Here is an 18,912-nt window from a genome sequence, read left to right as displayed (position 1 = left end):
GATTGTGGCAGGTATTCATCTTTCTTTGCAGGCAGAGGATGGAATGTGGACTTTGGAGTTTAGAAGATTCCATGAAATAATGTTAATCTGGCACTGAGTATCTTACTGTGATGGTTCTTTCTGTTTATTTACAGGTTCTTTGTTTTATTCCCATTAAATTTCAGTCCAGTTAAATATTGGGTAGCTGAATTTCAAGTAGGTGAGACACCACTATAATTTTCACTACGCTATGTGTATTCGAACTGAATGGTATTGTTATAAGATTATATAACTTGTGGTTTACTTGAAGATACTGCAGTATAAACATTGTGAAGTAAGGGTATGTGCATGTATTATAAGCACATTTGTGTTGGTTTTTTAAAAAATTTTATTTTGGTATCATTAATCTACAATTACATGAAGGACATTATGTTTACTAGGCTCCCCCCTACATCCCCATTCACAGTCACTGTCCATCAACAGCAAGATGCCATAAAATCACTACTTGTCTTCCCTGTGCTGCACAGCCCTCCCCATGCCCCCCCACACACTATACATGCTAATCATAATGCCCCCTTTCTTTTTTTCCTGCCCTTATCCCTCCCCTCCCACCTGTCCTCCCCAGTCCCTTTCCCTTTGGCAACTATCAGTTCATTCTTGGTTTCTGTGCTTCTGCTGCTGTTTTGTTCCTTCGGTTTTCTTTTGTTCTTATACTCCACATATGAGTGAAATCATTTGGTACTTGTCTTTCTCCGCCTGGCTTATTTCACTGAGCATAATACCCTCTAGCTCCATCCATGTTGTTGCGAATGGTAGGATTTGTTTTTTTCTTATGGCTGAGTAATATTCCATTGTGTAATGTACCACATCTTCTTTATCCATTCATCTACTGATGGACATTTAGGTTGCTTCCATATCTTGGCTATTGTAAATAGTGCAGCGATAAACATAGGGGTTCATCTGTCTTTTTCAAACTGGAGTGCTGCATTCTTAGGGTAAATTCCTAGAAGTGGAATTCCTGGGTCAAATGGTATTTCTATTTTGAGCATTTTGAGGAACCTCCATACTGCTTTCCACAATGGTTGAACCAACTTACATTTCCACCAGCGGTGTAGAAGGGTTCCCCTTTCTCCACAACCTCGCCAACATTTGTTTGTTTGTCTTTTGGATGGTAGCCATCCTTACTGGTGTGAGATGATATCTCACTGTGGTTTTAATTTGCATTTCTCTGATGACAAGCGATGTGGAGCATCTTTTCATGTGTCTGTTGGTCATCTGAATTTCTTCTTTAGAGAACTGTCTATTCAGCTCCTCTGCCCATTTTTTAATTGGGTTATTTGCTTTTTGTTTGTTGAGGTGTGTGAGCTCTTTATATATTTTGGATGTCAACCCTTTATCAGATCTGTCATTTATGATATATTCTCCCATACTGTAGGATGCCTTTACATGTGTGTTGGTTTTATTCTTGACCCAAATGTCATTAGTAAATGACAGTTCACTAACATTTGAAGTGTCCTAATCAGGAATCCACACTTCAGGCATGCTTAGTTAACATTTGACAAACTCTAATCATTTCATAACCCAGAGGTCCATCATGGGCCCCAACTATTTTTATCTCCAATCACCCCTACAGAGTTTGTAGTTAGAATAAGGGAAATGAATTTTCACTGGCAAAATTAGTGGTTGAAATATGTGGATCAGCTAGAAATACCATACAGGTCATCTCAGCAACACATATTCCTAATATTGGCTTCATGAAGGCTTTGCTCCATCCTGTGCCCAACGGCAGAGAGAGTTCTGTTGCTGGATTCTAACAAGGTCATAACTGCACCATGCGTCCATGCAAGAGGCTTGCAGGGGTGAACAAAAGGGCAGGAGGCAGAGCCTCACCAGCCTTAGGGATGCACTGCATGGTTGTTTTTGTCCCTAACTGCTAATTGTGGTAGAACTGGTCTGACATGGATGCTATTGTCGGGAATACCCATTGCCTACCTCCTCCTTTAACACTGGAGTTGGTCAGTTCCCAGCACACAAGGCCAAGTGGGTCTCTTGTTGCACCATCTATGTTCCGTAGTCCTCTCACTGTGCCTTTGAGGGTCAGAGGCACCGTGGGTGCTGGAGGAGATGACTGCTGCTGTGATGAGCCTGTGCATGAATGGACAGGGTGCTCGCGGACCTCCCTACTTCACTGTGGGAGGCAGGACTCCAGGCTGCTGAGACGCACTTTGAGGGAACAGAACTCCACCAGTGCTTGTGTGTGTGGGGGGTGTATGTGTGTGACTTACTTCAGCAGCTGAGGGTTTCAGCAGCTGAGGGTCAGAGCATCAAACACAAGTGAACACCCCTAAGCTGGCTCCCAGCTCTCGGTTGTCTACCGCTCTCCATAAAGTAGACAGTAAACATACTCCTCAGTTCCAAAAGCATTTTGAGGGGTGCCAGGTGTTTCATTAGTCCCAATAAATGGAAAGATGAATAAGACATAGTCACAGTCCTCAAGGAACTTACAGTCTAATTAGAGATACATGCAAGTGAATCGTTTGAATGTAACACAATAAGCTTAAAGAGATGCGACCATGAGTTTATAGACCTGATGGCAAGGGGTGCTCAGCTCATTCTAGGACAATGGAGCTCAAACTCTTTGGTCTCAGGACCTTTTTACATATTTTAAATGTCTGAAAACTCCAAAGAGCTTTTGTTTATGTGAGGCATATCTATCATCATTTACTGTATGGGAAATTAAAATTAATAAATGTTTTATTGATTTGTTCAATATAAATGTTAATTTATGTTAACATAAAATCACATATACAATATAAATAATATGTAAATGCATTTGTTAACATAAAATAAATTTAAATTAATCTATTGATTAAAATAATAACAAACCTATTACATGTTAACACAAATAAGTATGTTTAAGGAAAAATTACTATTTTCCAAAACCAAATGAAAAAAGTTTTAGTGTGAAGAATGGCATCATGTTATGTAATTGGGAATCTCTTTAACTCCTCGCTTAATAGAAGCAGCTAGATTGACACCTCGGCTTCTGTAGTCAGTCTGCTGCAGTATTTTGTTTTAGTTGAAGTTGATGGAGAAAACCTGCCTCACCCAGATGTGCAGCTGGGAGCACCTCACAGATCCCCTAAAAGGGGTTTGCCTCCCACCCACTCCAGAGGGTCCTGGATTTGCTGGCCTCAGCTTCCTGGAGGTGAGTTTTGAAGAATGGGTCAGAGTCGTCTAGGGGAGAAAGAACATTCTGTGTCCTTGCTTCCATAACGATCACTGTGCATCCAGATCCCCTGGGGTCTGGGGTGGAGCTTGAATCCTGCATGCCCAACAAGCTCTAACAAGGTGACCCTGCTGCTGCTCGTCCTGAAACTGTGATGAGTGACAAGGATCCAGGCCAGAGAAATTAGCAGGGGCAAAGGCACAGTGTCAGGGGCCGGCCTGGAGTGTGAAGGGCCTGGCAGGATGCACCCAGGAAAGTACTGAGAAATGAGGTCAGCTTGCCAGGCCATGGAGGTAGCAGCTGTAACTTCTCCCAAGGCGAAGTCATGAAAAGGTTTTAAGTAGGAGACAACTCTGGCCCACAGGTAAACATAGTTTCTTATTCTGTATACCTCAGAACTGCAAAAAATATAAAACGCACAAGCAAAGTAAGTAGACAATAGGATAAAGTGGAGGAGTAAGGAAGATAATATTCCTTATGAATATTACTATGACACAGCTTAGCAGAAGGGCATGTGCTTTGGCCTGGGACAGAGTTTGCTTCAATTCCAGCTCTGCTGTTTACAAAATGATACTAACTCAACTTCCATAGTCCAGAATCCATTATATGTAAAGATACGAGATACGAGTTGTACGCCGGAGAAAGAGTCTGGTGCGTAGTACATACTTGCTATACTGAAATCAGTATGCTGAAGAATGTTACAGAAATAAAAAAATAACAACTGGAAGCTATTCTTTTTATTCTAAGATTAGAATAGAATTCTAATAGGCTTGAAACAAGATAACTGAGCTTATTAGAATTCTGTATTTTCAAGAGCAAAAAGATTTCTGAATGAGGACCTGAGGGGATTCACCTAACTCAAAGCTTTGCCTCTTTATGTGCTAGGCAGTGTCAGCTCATAGAGCTCCACAGTGATGGGGGAGGCTGGACCTGGGAGATGCTGACAACCATTAGAAGAGAAGAGGACCCAGCTCCCAGGTAATCGCCCTTTCTTTCAGGACAATGTGGACCCCAAATTTGAATGCCATAAGTGTGAGCACCCCCTTCTCTTTTCCCGGTAGTTGGTAGATAACAATGAGCAAAGGCACAAACAGCAGAGGGAAAGAATAATTGTGTTTACACAGTAAATAGAGCCATGACAGTTTAGAAAACCTTTCTGCCTGAGCACTGGCATTAGGTCTTCCCTAATTTCTATTCCTCTTTTTCTCTGAGAACACTTGTACTTCAGGATCCAGAAATCCCCTCATGACCATCTGGGATGCTGGAACTCTTACTATCTCATTCTTGCTCCTCAGTGTCACAGTCACATTTGACCTTCTGCTTTCTCCATTCATTAGAACAAATGACAGCTATCTAATCCTTTGTAAATGCAAGTTTTCATTACCTGAAAAGTCCACATTCTTAGTTGGGCAGAATTTGAAAGCCTGTTTATTTATCTTGAAAAAAGATGTACCTATATGGGTTTCTCTAAAACTCTTGATAGTTAAGATATCTGAGCAATTGTTTTTCTCTACCTTAAAAATGAAAGACAATTTTATAAGAGAAGGCTGAATGTCAGAAGAGAGAGCGCCCTTCAGCTGAGTCAATGAGCATGTTTTGACAAATCATATTATCTCAGCATGCAGATCCTTTGTATCTGTGTGACAGATTTGTTATTGTTTTATGTGAAAATAAGCAGTGTAAGGAGGAATAAAGGAAGCGGACAGGGAGGTAGTTCAAAGCCAATTTCTGACAAGGATTTCCTCAGGCAATTTCTTAGGTCTTTCACTGGAATTCATCCTTTTTAATCTTTGTAATTTCAGTATTTTAGACTAAGAATTTGATTTTTTTGAGGTATGCTCCTCAGGAAGGGACTATTAGCCTATACTCTCATTTACTCATTCATTCATTTAAAAATTTTCTGAATCTATGAAAGTATTTCTTTAACAAAAGCAAGTAAGGAGGAAGGTGAATTTCTAATTTCTGAGGCCGGTGAAGTCAACTATGGCGATGGCAGCTCCCTGCTGAGCCCTGGGCTCGTGGCAGCATGCCTCGGGGCGGTGACCTTGGTGACATCCTCTCCAGCTGCGGCGCCCAGTGACATTTTGCAAAAATTCTGGGCAACTTGACAATTCCTACTATTCACCTGGGAAATCTAGGGAGGTAAAATAATATCTCTGGGCATTCAGTCCGTGTCCTTCTCACTGGGATAAAAATTCAGTGATTCCTGTCGACAATAACAGCAAAAATTACAAACTGTCAAGGAAGAAACCAAAAAGAAACATACAAGATCTATATTTAGAAAACTATAAACATTTACTGAAGGATGTAATAGAAGTTGTAACAAAGGGACAGATTGTTCCTAGAGAATGAGAGCATGGGGAGCAGGCCCTCATCCTGCCAGTTATAAAGAACTACCACTTCCATGCAGGCCACCTCGTTCTCCTCTTCTCTCCATTAATATGGATTCTCTCAGCTCTTAATAGAATCATCTACTACAGTGTTACTTTCAAATAGACTTGGACATCTCTGGCTCTTTTACAATCATGTGTCTTTTCTTCCCAATTAAAGGATAAGGTTAATAAAAGCAAGGACTAGCTCTTCCCTTCTCTTTGTATCTTCAGTATCCCTTAGCACAGAAACGCCTCTATTTACAACTTTCCTAATTACAGAAGTTCGCAGATATGCACAAAGCAGGGTGAAAAAGGGTATCACTTCTGCTCATCATCGCCAGATGGTTTTGGCAACCCTAAGCAATCATTCCACCACACAGTGTATGCTATCAGGATATGTTAGCTGGATTTGTGTGTAGTGCTGAGATACATTTTGAACATTAGTAACATCATCGGTTAGAAAGTGCCAAAGTAGAGAGTACATTTAAAATGCTGCAAAAAAGAGACACGATTATGATGGAAACAAAAGTAGAAATAATTTTTCAAAACTGGAAGTGGTGAGAGAATGCCAAATGTTGCAGGGTGCTCAGCACAGCAGGATGATTTCTTAAAGTCAAAGACCTAATAATGATCAAAAGGGAAGGAGCAGGGATTGGCGAATGAGAAAGGCAACCTTTTGAGATTGTGGCTAGATGTTAGCAGCAGTGGACAGCGTTCCCTGGCCCGAACTGTATCATGCTGGTGAAGGCACGAGTTCATGAGTGAACTTGAGCCTAAGCACAGTGAAGAGCTGTTGAAGAGTCTCTGTATTGCTAAAGTTGCTGGCTCAGGGTCCATCCAAACCTGCAAAACAGTGGATGGCTGGCACCGTAAAACATCAGCAAAATATCAGATGTGGAACATGACAGTACTGTAGACAGAAGAGGTCCGGGTGAAAATGTTGACTGAAATGTAAACAAGAGAAGAGTATTAATGGTTTTAAAGCTTCGAATGGCCTGCTTATGCTTTTTTTCATTTATGGAAATGCACCTGGAGTCTGGTAGCTTATGCCTCTCTTAGTCACTTTGAACTTAGGAAAAGAATGGATTTATGAACAGAGTTTAGAACCAAAGGTCTTCATAAATGGAATAGCTTCCATAAGTGCTGTATGTGTGGCTAGTTACACAAATATTTATAGCACATTTCCTCTGTGATGGACACTTTCACACACAGTAACTAGTTTATTCACTCAATTCTTTTGTCAGGTAGATATCACCACTATCACCATTTTACAGGTGTGGAAGCAGAATCTCAGAGAATGGCAACAGTGGGATCTTTTGATTCCAAGATAATATTTCACTTCTCCATAGCTGTCTCCTTGTGTTAATTGAATGAATAAATAACCCTATGCTAACATACATTATTATTCTACCTATACTTTACTGTTTTTAAAAAGGTTTGGTGTTTGGAGGCCCATCTGTTACCTTATATAACATTACCAATATGTATAATATATATAATGTCATCACTGTTACTTTATATAACATCAGCAAGTCCCACCATTGTGTGTCTGCCTTCTGACCTTCAAAATACCTCCATGGACACAGAAGGGGCATGAAATGTCAAGGAGCTCTTTGTGGAGTGGTTTCAGTGAGTATATCTGAAACCAAACAGCACACTCCAGGAAGGGTTACTTTTCAATAAGTATCCTTGATGGAGTTCACCAAGCATCCTGTGGTTCTGCTTTGCTGTTGAGGGCCCGTCCTTGTTTCTGCACATCCTTTGTACCAATAAAGAACAGACAAAAATGACTGAGAATTCTACCCAGGTTTGTTCAGCAAGGATTTAATTTCTGCAGTGCTCCTGTGTAAATTGTGCCAGTAACAAAACCTTGTATCTCCCAATCTAATCATTCCATGACACATTCAATAGGATATAACATGGTTGAGATGGAGACTGAAGGATTAGAAGAAATTATGTCAATGGATAAACTCTATGGGAGCTCTGATATGACAGCCTAGATATGACTAATCTAAATATTCATTTTGGGTAATGGAACAGCTATCAACAAATTCATTAGTTAAGACAATATTTTCACTTCAACTGTCAGCAGCAAGGGGGTCTCCATAATACACTGCCATCAGCAGTTTGTATCAGTATGAGAGAAAATGTACTTGAATTTCACAAATATGTATGAATCACACTCTTTCAATTTTAAAAATGGGGCTCAGTCTCATTCAAAATCTCACAAAACAGCTGTCTCAGGGATATTAAGCTCGAAAATCATTTTATGGCAAGAACTACAAGTTGGACAGTAAGTAATGGATTTTTTTCCAGTTAACCAATCTATTTCTTACTTTAAGTATAAGCATTTGTGGCTTCAGATGCTCCCTGTTTAAAGAACTACTCCTATATTACCCTTTTTCTAACTTAGAAGTAGCTGGATTCCTTAGAAAGAGAGTCTTCCATGAAGCAAACCAGCACTAAAGTAACTATTATTACCAATGGAGTAATATATGCCAGTTCAGTGTACTGGGGAGAGTAAGAACAAGAACTATGTAACATGCCCCATGTGTTAATTTGCCTGTCTAGACCCCAGATTCATTTGTGACTCTCCTACCTTCTTCTTCCATGAGAGGCAGGAGGATTCTGGGTAGGAAAGTAGGCTTTATCATCTCACTTTGCCAGGTCTTTCTCTTTAACAAAAAGGGAGGAGAGAGATGAAGAGATGGTATCTTTGTCCTTAGCCAATGATACAGCTAGAGTTTGGAGGAGGAAAATAACTGTCTGTCTCCCTTTAAAAGGCAAATGGTCACAAACATATGAAAGCATGTTAGGCCTCACTAGTAATCAAAGATTTACAAGTTCATTATGACAATGAGTATCAAAAGCTGAAAGCTTTACATATTATTTAACTCAGCAATTTTGATTTTAGCTAAAAGGAAGTACCATAGCCATGGTCAAACATTCACGCACAGAGTTGTTCATCACAGCACTGCTTTAATGAGTTTTAAAAAGGGGCTGAAAATCCTTCAGTGTTCATCAGAAATAATGACACCTCCTTACAATGAAATATTAACCAGGCATTAAAACTGGGAAGATGTCATAATATTTTATTAGATGAAAACTACAATTATTATTTTATAATGCAGAGTTCTGCTTCCACTTAGGATATATAAAGTCAGAAGAGAATATTGTTCCCATCAGGACAATGAAACAAAGCTGGGTAGTATACAAAATAATAATTTTTCTTGAGCTCATCAGAGAGTTGAGGCCACAAGGCAATGAAGTAAATTGAACTCCAAAGAGCAATAAGCCCATCCATGAACTGTTACCCTTTTGGCAGAGCACAAGAAAAAGAGGTGGCCACCATATTAATAGATAAGAAGAAATCAGTTAAAAATTTAACAAATCCTTAAAGGCCATACAACTGTGGGTTAGTGTGTCAATATGGAATAGCTTAGAGCCCATACACAAGGAAATTTGCACCCACCATCTGACTTTTCTGCAGGCCTCCACTGGGTATTTACAAGAAAAGTTAGAGGTAAAGTAGGAGACTGGAGAGACACCCCCACCATTGCATAGGCATGCAGAATATGACCAGCTGCTTCTAGGAGACAAGCACAGTCTTGTCTTTTGCCCCAGAGCCTTCTCATGCACAGCAAACATCTTAAGCTGCCGGGGTAGGGCAATCCTGTTGTCTGTAGGACCAGGCAAAAGTCATTGCTTCCTGCTTATTTCTGAGGGGTTGGAAACTCTTTTGCCCCCAGATATAGGCAAGGAGTCATTGCTGGTGAGAGAGGGGTAGAAGCAAAAACTTATGCCCCATGGCTTGTACCCAGTATCCCACTGTTCCAGAGCAGAGGCCTGGTGTAGAGGCAGGAATGCTCAGAAAGGATTAACCCCAGGGTTCAGGCACACAAGGATTGCCTAAGACTGACATGGGATGAGGCCAGCAAAGAAATCCCAAGCCCCTACAACAAACCATGCATAGAAAAGCAAGCAATAGGAGAAGGATTAAAGATGGCAGTGTGAGAGGTGAGACAGAGGCTTCCTTCTAAAACCACATATAACACGAAAATATAATTAATACAACTAATCCTGAGAGAGCAACAGGAAAGAGGACTGTGCCAGACTGCATACACCTGGAGAAAAGAGCAGACCTCACGGAATAGGGTAACGTACCAGAGCTATGGCCCGGCAGGACCGAAGCCCTTCCCCCACCCCAGTTCACCGGTGGGAGGAAGAGAAACAGGGCAGGAAGGGAGTGGAGGCCCGGGACTGCTGAATACCTAACTCTAGAGATCTGCTCTGGGAGCACAAACCTACGTTTCATGATGTTTGCATGATACTCTCATGATTATGGGGTTGGAAAGCTAAGACAGGAAGAATTCCTGGAGAGACTGAGATTTCTAACCACTTGTGGAAAGCAGGGATCCATATCTGGCTGCTCTGGGACAAAAGCACATACCTGTGCTCTTGGCCCACTGGTTCAGGCAGCGGAGACAGGCAAAGCAGCTGGGAAGCAGGGAACAGCTCTTTCCTCCCCGCAGGCACCAATACCACTCCCCTGCAACCCCCGACATTGCTTCAGTTGCTGAGCAGCTCCAGAGAGTAGAGCTTCTAGACACTATAGGGCGCCATATACAAATATGAAATGTCAAAGGAATCTGGTTAAGAGTAAAATTAATATAACCCCTGAGAAAGATGACATGGACCTCATGACTCTTCCTGAAAGGGAGTTCAAAATAAAAATCATTACATGCTAATAGAGGTACGGAAAGATATTCAAGAACTCAGGAATGAATTCCGGTTGGAGATCCAATTGTTGAAGAGCACAATGGAGCGTATTAAAAGCAGATTGGATATGGTAGAGGAGACAATAAATGAAATAGAAACCAGAGAAGAGGAATACAAAGAAGCTGAGGCACAGAGAGAAAAAAGGACCTCTAAGAATGAAAGAATATTGAGAGAATTGTGTGACCAATCCAAATGGAACAATATTTGCATTACAGGGGTACCAGAAAAAGAAGAAGAGAGAGAGAAAGGGATAGAAAGTGTCTTTGAGGAGGTAATTGCTGAAAACTCCCCCAATCTGGGGAAGGAGATAGTCTCTCAGGCCATGGTGATCCACAGATCTCCCAGTGTAAGGGACCCAAGGAAGACAACACCAAGATACATAGCAATTAAAATGGCAAAGAAAAACAAGGAATAGAAGTCCTTGGCCTCAGAAAAGGGGCAAGAGCGTAGAGAGAGATCTGTGTGGTGCAGGGATGCAGGGAGAGCTGAAAACTGAGGGTAACTCACTGATACTTAGAAGCCCCTCTGGCACCGGCCCCACCCTAAGCACCTGGAAGCAGTGGCCATCCACCAAAGTCTGTGATGCACTGAAGGCTCAGCAACAACAGACCCAAACCAGCTCAGCTCCCAATTCACTGGCTTGGCCTTCCGCCCTGCACCCACCACACACTCAATGGCCTGAAAGAACAGGTGTGCCCATTCTGAAGCATAAATCCTACTGAACTTAATCTCTCTATTCTTCTAGACAAATCCAGCATATAATTAAAAATTATGAATCACACCAAAATGCAAAGAAAAAAAATTTTTCAAGAGATAAAGTAATTAATAGAACCAGACTCAAAGATGACCCAGATGCTGCAACTATCAGGCACTTTAAAATAAGTGCAATTAACATATCAATGGATCTAGTGGAAAAGGTAGATGAAAGCACAAACAAAGGGGAGATGTCAGCAGAGAGAAAGTATGAAAATGCAGAGAGATAGAAAAGTATGAAAATGCAGTACATAAAAAACAATATCAGATATGATGAATCCCTTTAATGGGCTCATTGGTAGACCATCCATAACTGAGGAAAGAATTAGTGAAGTTGAAGAAGATATGTTAATAGGAATTATTTAAACAAAATATAAAGATAAAATGGAGCAAATTAAACAGAACAGCACCTTCAAAGAACAATGTCAAATGGCATAACATATGTGTCATTTGAGTCCCAGAAGAACAAGAAAGGGAAAACAAGACCAAAAATAATTTGAAGAGCTATTGATAAAGAATTTTCCAAAATTAATGAGACAAACAGAGTTCCAAGAAGCCCAACAAATCTCAAGCAGGATAACTCCCTTCTTACAACAAACAAACAAACAAATCCAGGTATATCAGAGTCAAACTGCTGAAAAGCAAAGATTAAGGAAAACATCTTGAAGGCAGCAAGAAAAAATAAATATGCAGAGAAATAATGATAAGAATCCCAGCAAATTTCTCAGAAACTATGCAAGGCATAAGACAAGGGATTGATATCTTATAACAATGAAAGAAAAAGAACAGCAATGCAGAACTTCAGGCCCAGTAAAAATGACTTTCCAAAGTGAAGGTAAAATAAAAGCTTTCAGACAAACAAAAGCTAAGAATTTATTGTCAACAGACCTGTGCTATGAAAAATGTTAAAGGCACTTCTTCAGATAGAAGGCTGATTATCAAACGGAAATTAGGACACACAGACACACACAATATGTATGTGTATTACCTTCATTATCTCATTTCCAGATAGTAAAATCAGATAGAGGGTAAACATTAAATATATTTTTTCTTACTTTTAAGTATTATATACAGTATAAACACATTTGTAAAAAGAAAACATAGCATAATTCATTAAGAACCACTTCAGAATAACGTACAGAAGAACTTTAACTTTTTCTCTAAGTGGAAGAATTACAAATTATTTTACTTTATTTTTTAAGAAGTTTACTTACATTTTCCAATTTTTGCAATGAGCTTGTATTACATTTTATGCTAAAAATAGAATTTAATTTTTATATTGTTTAAATATTTTTAAAAGAATGTACAGATCTCAAGCACTCTGAGGCTAAAGAAATTTTATGAGGTAATTATTGGAAGAAACAACAGCTAGCAAATGAACTTTATGTTATGAAAAGCTTTCTTCACTTTTTTGCCCTACTATATGGTAAAGGAGAGACAATGAAGGCAAAAAGAGCCTTTTTCTGATGCATTAGCCATTGGCAATAGATCTAAGCTTTAAGAGAATAAATAGAGATTAAATAGAAGAATTAAAAGAATTAAATTAAAAGAATTCTTGATGCTCACTGCACTGGCTGAAGCCTTGGAGTTAGAGTCATATGTATTACTTGAAGGACTGTCTAGTCCAATAAAATATTAGAAGATTATTTTCTGCATGGTCTAGAAAGATAGCCAGGAATTGATAATATCTAAATATTAGTGAGAATGATATCTACTGGTATCAAAACACCTTTTATAAAATCTAATCTTGCTTTGACTTCTATATAATTACTTAAATTTTACATTAAAATTAGCTAAGCTTTTTTCTCAGCTTTCTTAGTAAAATATTTTACTAGAGAGAAACTAACTTAGTGCAAACATATACTATTTTTTTTCTGACATGGCTAATCAAGGCTATGGGGAACCAGAATATTTAAAGTTCAAGCCCAGAACCCAGATACCACCATCTACACGGCAGTTATTGAAAGGATCAGAGACAATGTGTGTAAAGACATAATGTAAGTACAGAGAAGGCAGTTAACAAATGACAGCTATTATTGGCTACTGAAAATACACGAAAGATGCCTTCATTGCCATCAATAAAGAAGCTAGCACTTTACAAAACACTGTTCCAGAACCTACTGACACCTGTTGATTAATATTCTAACATACTGTGAGTGAAATATTCAAGTTCCAGACATTGAGAAACTGTCTCCTCATCTTGCCAGGGGAATTTCACATAGAAATGGATGGTCAATGTGGGGAAATAAAAATGACTGCTAATGCAGGTGATGTATTGTACACACCAACACACACACACTGAAAGGCAAGTTCTCGCAAAGCCCTCACAGGAAAAGTACCTCTTACAGAGGCAAACAAATGGCATTTTGACTTGGAAATTTTTAAAAATTCAAAACATGCTGTTGAATTATGAGCCACACTGGTTTCTCCCCTATGCATAATTTTAACCACTAAAACAGGGAAATTCTGAGGTTGATGCTGCAACCTCAGTATAGAATCATCTCTGTCCTGTATCCCAGAGTATAATTTGGCGGTTTGGCTATAGCAATAAAAGTCTCTTTAGCGAGGTCAAAGTTTTAATAAGAGTAGTTTAGGAGTTTACCTCTTCCATTTAACAAAAAGGATCTAATGAATCATAATTCACACACATTTACTTGATTTTATCATGGCCTTGGAACTCAGAGGTTCAGAATTTTAATTTCTGACAACCACAGCTGGGTGCAGGGGAAATTATGCAAAGAAAAAAATACTTAATTCTCAAAACTTGTACAGAGCCAAGATAAGATGTAACAGTTTGAGATGAGGACAGAGAAGAAGAGAAGATTCCAGGGCTCCAAGTGTTAACCAAAGGCAGACTGCCCCTCAAAAATGCAGAGAAGATTCAAAGAGAGGGAATAGTTACATGCTCAAGGAATGTTTGAAAAGAATAAATCAGAGCAAGATGACGAAGTGAGGAGAGAATACAAGAGGCCAAAAACCCTCTTCTCCCCACCAAAAATAAATAAATAAGTAAGTTTGCCTGAGCAATTGGCTAAAAGGCTTTTGTTCCCTAAGTGGGGCAAGAGGCAGAACACTGGCACAGGGAACAGAGGCGGACAGATGAGGGAAAACGTGTCCATGCAGAGAAGGGTGCAAAGGGAAGGGCTCTGGCAGACGAAGAGACAAAGACAACAGGGACAGTAAAAGACAAGTGGACAGGACGGAGTGAACCCAAACCAGATTCACGAACTGGGGCTGAGCAGCAGGAGAGACGGGGTGCGGAGCAGCAAAGGTGTCTGTGGAGAGAGAGGCCCAGTCAGGCAGAGGGCAGATGTGGGAGCCCTCCTCTCTCACGTGCCCAAACCCAAGCGGGGCAGCTCTAGAAAAAGCAAGTACCTTCTGGAATCTGGTTCTCTTCACTGTTCCCTCCCCAGCACCCGGAACAGTGTCTGGCACATAAAACTCAGTTGTTGAGTGGAAAGTGATATGTGCAGAAAAGAGAAGGAAGCCGAATCCCTAAGAAATGCCGTGCACCTCACTGCTAAGTTTCCATGGTTAAGGTGTGGGTTGGCGGAGATGATATCAAAGAGCTAGGCTCTGTGTACAGCATGGCCAGGCGGGGCTCATCTTGGGGCCACTGAGTTTCACTGTTGCAGAACCATCAAGGACCCAAGTGAAACGGGCAGTGGGCAAACCAAGTGTAATGGATGAGCAAGGGAGTGGCAGAGGGTGGTTGTGCCTAAAAGGCCCTGCCTCCACCTCTGTCCCCAAAGATCACCCTCATGTTTAGATGTTTGAATGTCTCGTCATCCAGGGTCTCCCCTTTGGGGATTATTTCTGTAGAATTTTCCACAAAACACAACTAATGTTAGTGCTTAGCCACTCAAAATCACTAATCTCAGACAAAAATTGTTCTATCAACTTAACAACGAGTCAGACCCCAAGGAAAATGGACTCAGAATAGATGGAGACCCCTTGAAAGCCCAACATGGAAACCAAGAGCAATGGATTCGGTCAACAGAGATGTAGTCGGGTTTGTTGTAAATACACTCCCTAGGGGACCCCCCACATGGAAGATTGAGCTGGGGGCACAGAGTAATGAAGATGAGTCAACTGTGGATTTGTCTGACTGCTCTGCTCCGACTCTGCCAACAGAGAAATACACTTGAGAGTTTAGACAGGATTGGCACACAGCTATAAGAAGGTGGATATCACTGAGAGATGCGGTGCTCATCCTTGGGGAAAAAAAAGGACTAATGAAAACAGACCAGGGGACAAACTGAGGTGAAAAAGGCCTCCAAAAGCTTCTGGATGTTCACGTGTCTTTCTTCCTGTTACATATTTTCATCTTGTCCCAAAAGAGAAGTGCTTCACTCTTTCGAATCATTCCATCCATTTTCTCCTAGCTTATCTCATCACCATGGCAATGAGGCCAGGGTCTTGTTTCCATGTGCCTGGACCAGATAACCATCCTGGTCAATTACTTAAAAATGCACATAACAGTGTCTGCATCTTACTTCAGAAGGACTTTCTTATCTAAGATGGGAATCAATGGGGTAAGTAAAGCAGTAGGAGGAACAACCTCTCAATTTTATCTTCATTCTGCCATCTCAGGAAAATTCAAGATTCTAGTTTCTGCTCACTAAATGGAGACAGAGGCTACTCACTTGTTGTACAACAAAAATGTGTAAGACTGAGTAACTCATGACAGCCAATCACATTGCTTAATGTAGAAGAATTAATTAATTATGATAGGGACTGCTAGTTGCTTACCTCATATCAATTCACCTTACTTCCATAGAAACAGAGCCAAGATTTCTTTCAAGGGTTCAATACATCAATCAAGAGACTGCATTTCCCAGGTTCCCTGGAGTGCAGAGGCAGTTAATGAGAGGTAAATGGCTAGGCTGAGTGTGTCTTCTGGGAAAGCTCCTTATAGGCAACTGACTCACTCAGTAGTGTTACCCCCACCCCTTCACTCCCACTTTCCTTCTGGTTAGAGCTCTAGAGGTCCCTTTTGACAGAATGACAGAATTAAAGTCACATGCTAAGGATGGTAGAGCAGAAAGGTAAAAGAATCTGGTTTCTCTACTGACCTTGAGATGCTTCCATAACCTGGACCTCCATTCACAATTCTTTTATATGTGAGATAAATAAACTTCTAACTTGTTTAAGCCAAACACAATTCCTAACTGACAGACACATTGTCAGTCTTATGAGTGGCCCCCTCTAGGCTTACCTCCAACATGTGCAGGGCCTGTGCTAAGAGCAGAGGTGGAGGCGCCTGGCCTATGGCCCACCCGCTTCTCTTCCCAACCTGACTCTGTTCACTTTGTGTGGATATCCAGGCTCACACTAAGCTCGTCCCTACGCTCACACTGCCCCTTGGCCCCTCTTCGGGCGTTGGGCACACACATTTCCTGTCAAGATGATAAAGCCAGAGAGAGGCTGGTGTAGGCTCTGGAAGTGGGTTCAGAGCCATTTAGGCAGGGAATTCCAGGATCCTAGGACGCCCAAGGCATGGTCTAGAATTGGGAGGAGGCTCTGGGTGGCCTGTCTCTTTGCCGTGTGATCTCCTCACTCTGCAGAGAGGCATGGCCCTTTGAGGCCCAAAACCTAGGGCAGGGCCCCAAGTGGCCAGGGTCTAAATGTGACCTCACTAGCTTCTCTCTTCTCACCCGCTGATGCCTGTCTTGTGGTCATTCACAACCTGACAGCAGAGCAAAACTTGATGTAGCCCAGTTAACTACTTATTCTAACAACCTTGGTAAGATTATCTTTCAGAGGAAATCTCTGGAACTATAGCTTGAACTGTGTTTTTTCCTGTTATCATTAATGTTTCATCTTCTTTTATTAGACTGTATAATGGGAAGCTGATCAAACTTGGCTCCTGGCAAGTTTTTCTTTGGTGCATTGTCATTAGCTAAGCACAAGTCTATCAACCAACTTCAATATGAGTGCTGCTGTACCGACTGAAGAGGAATCTCTCAGTCCTTGGTCTCTGCCACTGACACACTTACGTTTTTGAGGAAACTCTCCATCTGCACTTAGCTGGATCAGCTGCACAAGCATTACACCCTAGGAGTGCAGTGGAATCCATGCAAAGTCCAGCCACCGGAACTGGAGCAAGGACAGCAGGTGGGACCTCCACCCAGGAGGGGAACTCTAGAGGTATGCCACCAAAACAAGCCAGTACTGCCCCCAAACAAGCTGGCACCTGTTTCTGTTACTTATCAAGACCCCCACTCAGCCTAGGGTAGCTAGGACTGAGAAAGGATGTGGCAGGGCTGCTGAGGATGGGAGGCACCCCCCAGCTCACACCCCTAAGTGCAAGGACTCATGCCTTAAGGATTCTGCCTCCTCCACATGGTCTGGCTGGCAGGCCCAGTAAAGCTGGCTTCATGAACATGAAAATACAGAATTCATTGCATTATCTCTCTGTATCTTAGATGCTCTCTTACTTTATTCAGTGATTCTAAGCCTTATTTTGGAATATAGATCTTGAAGTTCTCCAGGCTGGAATATTACCAAATGCCATGAGTGCTCACCAACACTTCAGAGACCACTGTAACTCCTTTTGAACAGCAAGGTATAATCCAAAGAACATTGAGCAAATAATCTGAGGTGTAGGTACTTGTTATAGACTAAATGCTTATGTCCCTGCCCACCCCCCACTCCCAAAGTCATCTGTTGAAACCAAATCCCTAGTGCAATGGCATTAGGGGGTGACAGGCCATGAGGGTGGGGCCCTCAGCAATGGAATTACTATCCTAATAAAGAGACCCAGACAGCGCCCTTGCCCCTTCTGCCATGTGACACAGCAAGAAGGTGGCTGTCTATGAGCCAGGAAGACAGCTCTTTACCAGACATGGGATCTGCTGATGCCTTGATCTCAGACCTCCAAATTTGAGAAATAAAGATCTGTTATCTAAGCCAACTAGTCTATAGTATTTTTGTTATGGCAGCCCAAACAGACCAAGACAGCACCAATACCTAACTTTCTATCTACATTTTGTTAGTTTTCCCATAGGAAAAATGGAAGGCATGGGCTAAATGATTTGTAAGGTCTCTCTTAGCTTTAAACCTATGAGTCTCCATGTAGTGCTGTGAAATAACAGATAAATATCCATTCCCCCATCCTCATCTAACTTCTTCTCACCTTTCAGGTCTTGACTTGAACTAGAAGCTAGTTCCTTCCATCAGCCTTCCCTCACTCTCATCAGCGTGGGCTAAGAGACCCCTCTCTGTGCTCCCACGGTGCCCTCTACTCCCCTATTATAGTGTTCCTCTCACTAGACTATAATTACCTGTAACTTAACTTGCGAGTTCCCTGCTAATCTGCAAACTCTGGGTAGGGGGACAGAAAACAATCTTTAAGGTTGTATTCTCGGTACTGATTCCTAGCAAGAGCTCACAATGACATGAGGGGAGGGTTTCTGAGAGCTGCAGGCCCCTTTGGCCACTGAACTGGTGGTAAAAGATGTTCTCAGGCAACTACTGAGGGAACATGCTGAAATAGTCTTTGTCCTTCTCTTTGTATTGGGAAATAGTCTTTGGACATATGTACCATGCATGAGATTACCCTAATGAATCACATCACCACATTTTTCAAGGGAGAAAAATTTTTTTTAAACTTTCATTTGTATGGTCAGAGAAACCCAGACTATTACACACAGCTCAGTTCTCATTAATAAAATAGAAGATCCTTTGCCTTCTCATATGAGCTCTTCAAATTAATCTAAGGTCTAATTGTCCCAAAGCATTACTAATTGTATAGCAACATCATTTATATCATAAAATTGGAAATGACATACATATCCA

General features: G+C 41.2%; 1 protein-coding gene and 1 long non-coding RNA gene across 2 annotated transcripts in view; one reads left to right on the top strand and one right to left on the bottom strand.

Moving 5' to 3' along the window:
• The window catches only part of SCD5 (stearoyl-CoA desaturase 5), a 155,306-nt gene that overhangs the window by 26,371 nt on the left and 110,023 nt on the right, over positions 1–18,912 (bottom strand). The gene's annotated exons all lie outside the window — the stretch shown is intronic.
• On the top strand, positions 2,880–17,401 carry LOC108409182 (uncharacterized). Its single transcript, XR_001856158.3, has 3 exons — positions 2,880–3,187; positions 4,094–4,186; positions 16,949–17,401. It is a non-coding gene; the product is annotated as an uncharacterized lncRNA (long non-coding RNA).

This window comes from Manis javanica, chromosome 5 (genome assembly GCF_040802235.1).
Source record: "Manis javanica isolate MJ-LG chromosome 5, MJ_LKY, whole genome shotgun sequence".
Classification (NCBI taxonomy): domain Eukaryota; kingdom Metazoa; phylum Chordata; class Mammalia; order Pholidota; family Manidae; genus Manis; species Manis javanica.
Note: the sequence above shows the minus strand (reverse complement) of the source record. Positions and strands in the feature narration are given on the sequence as shown.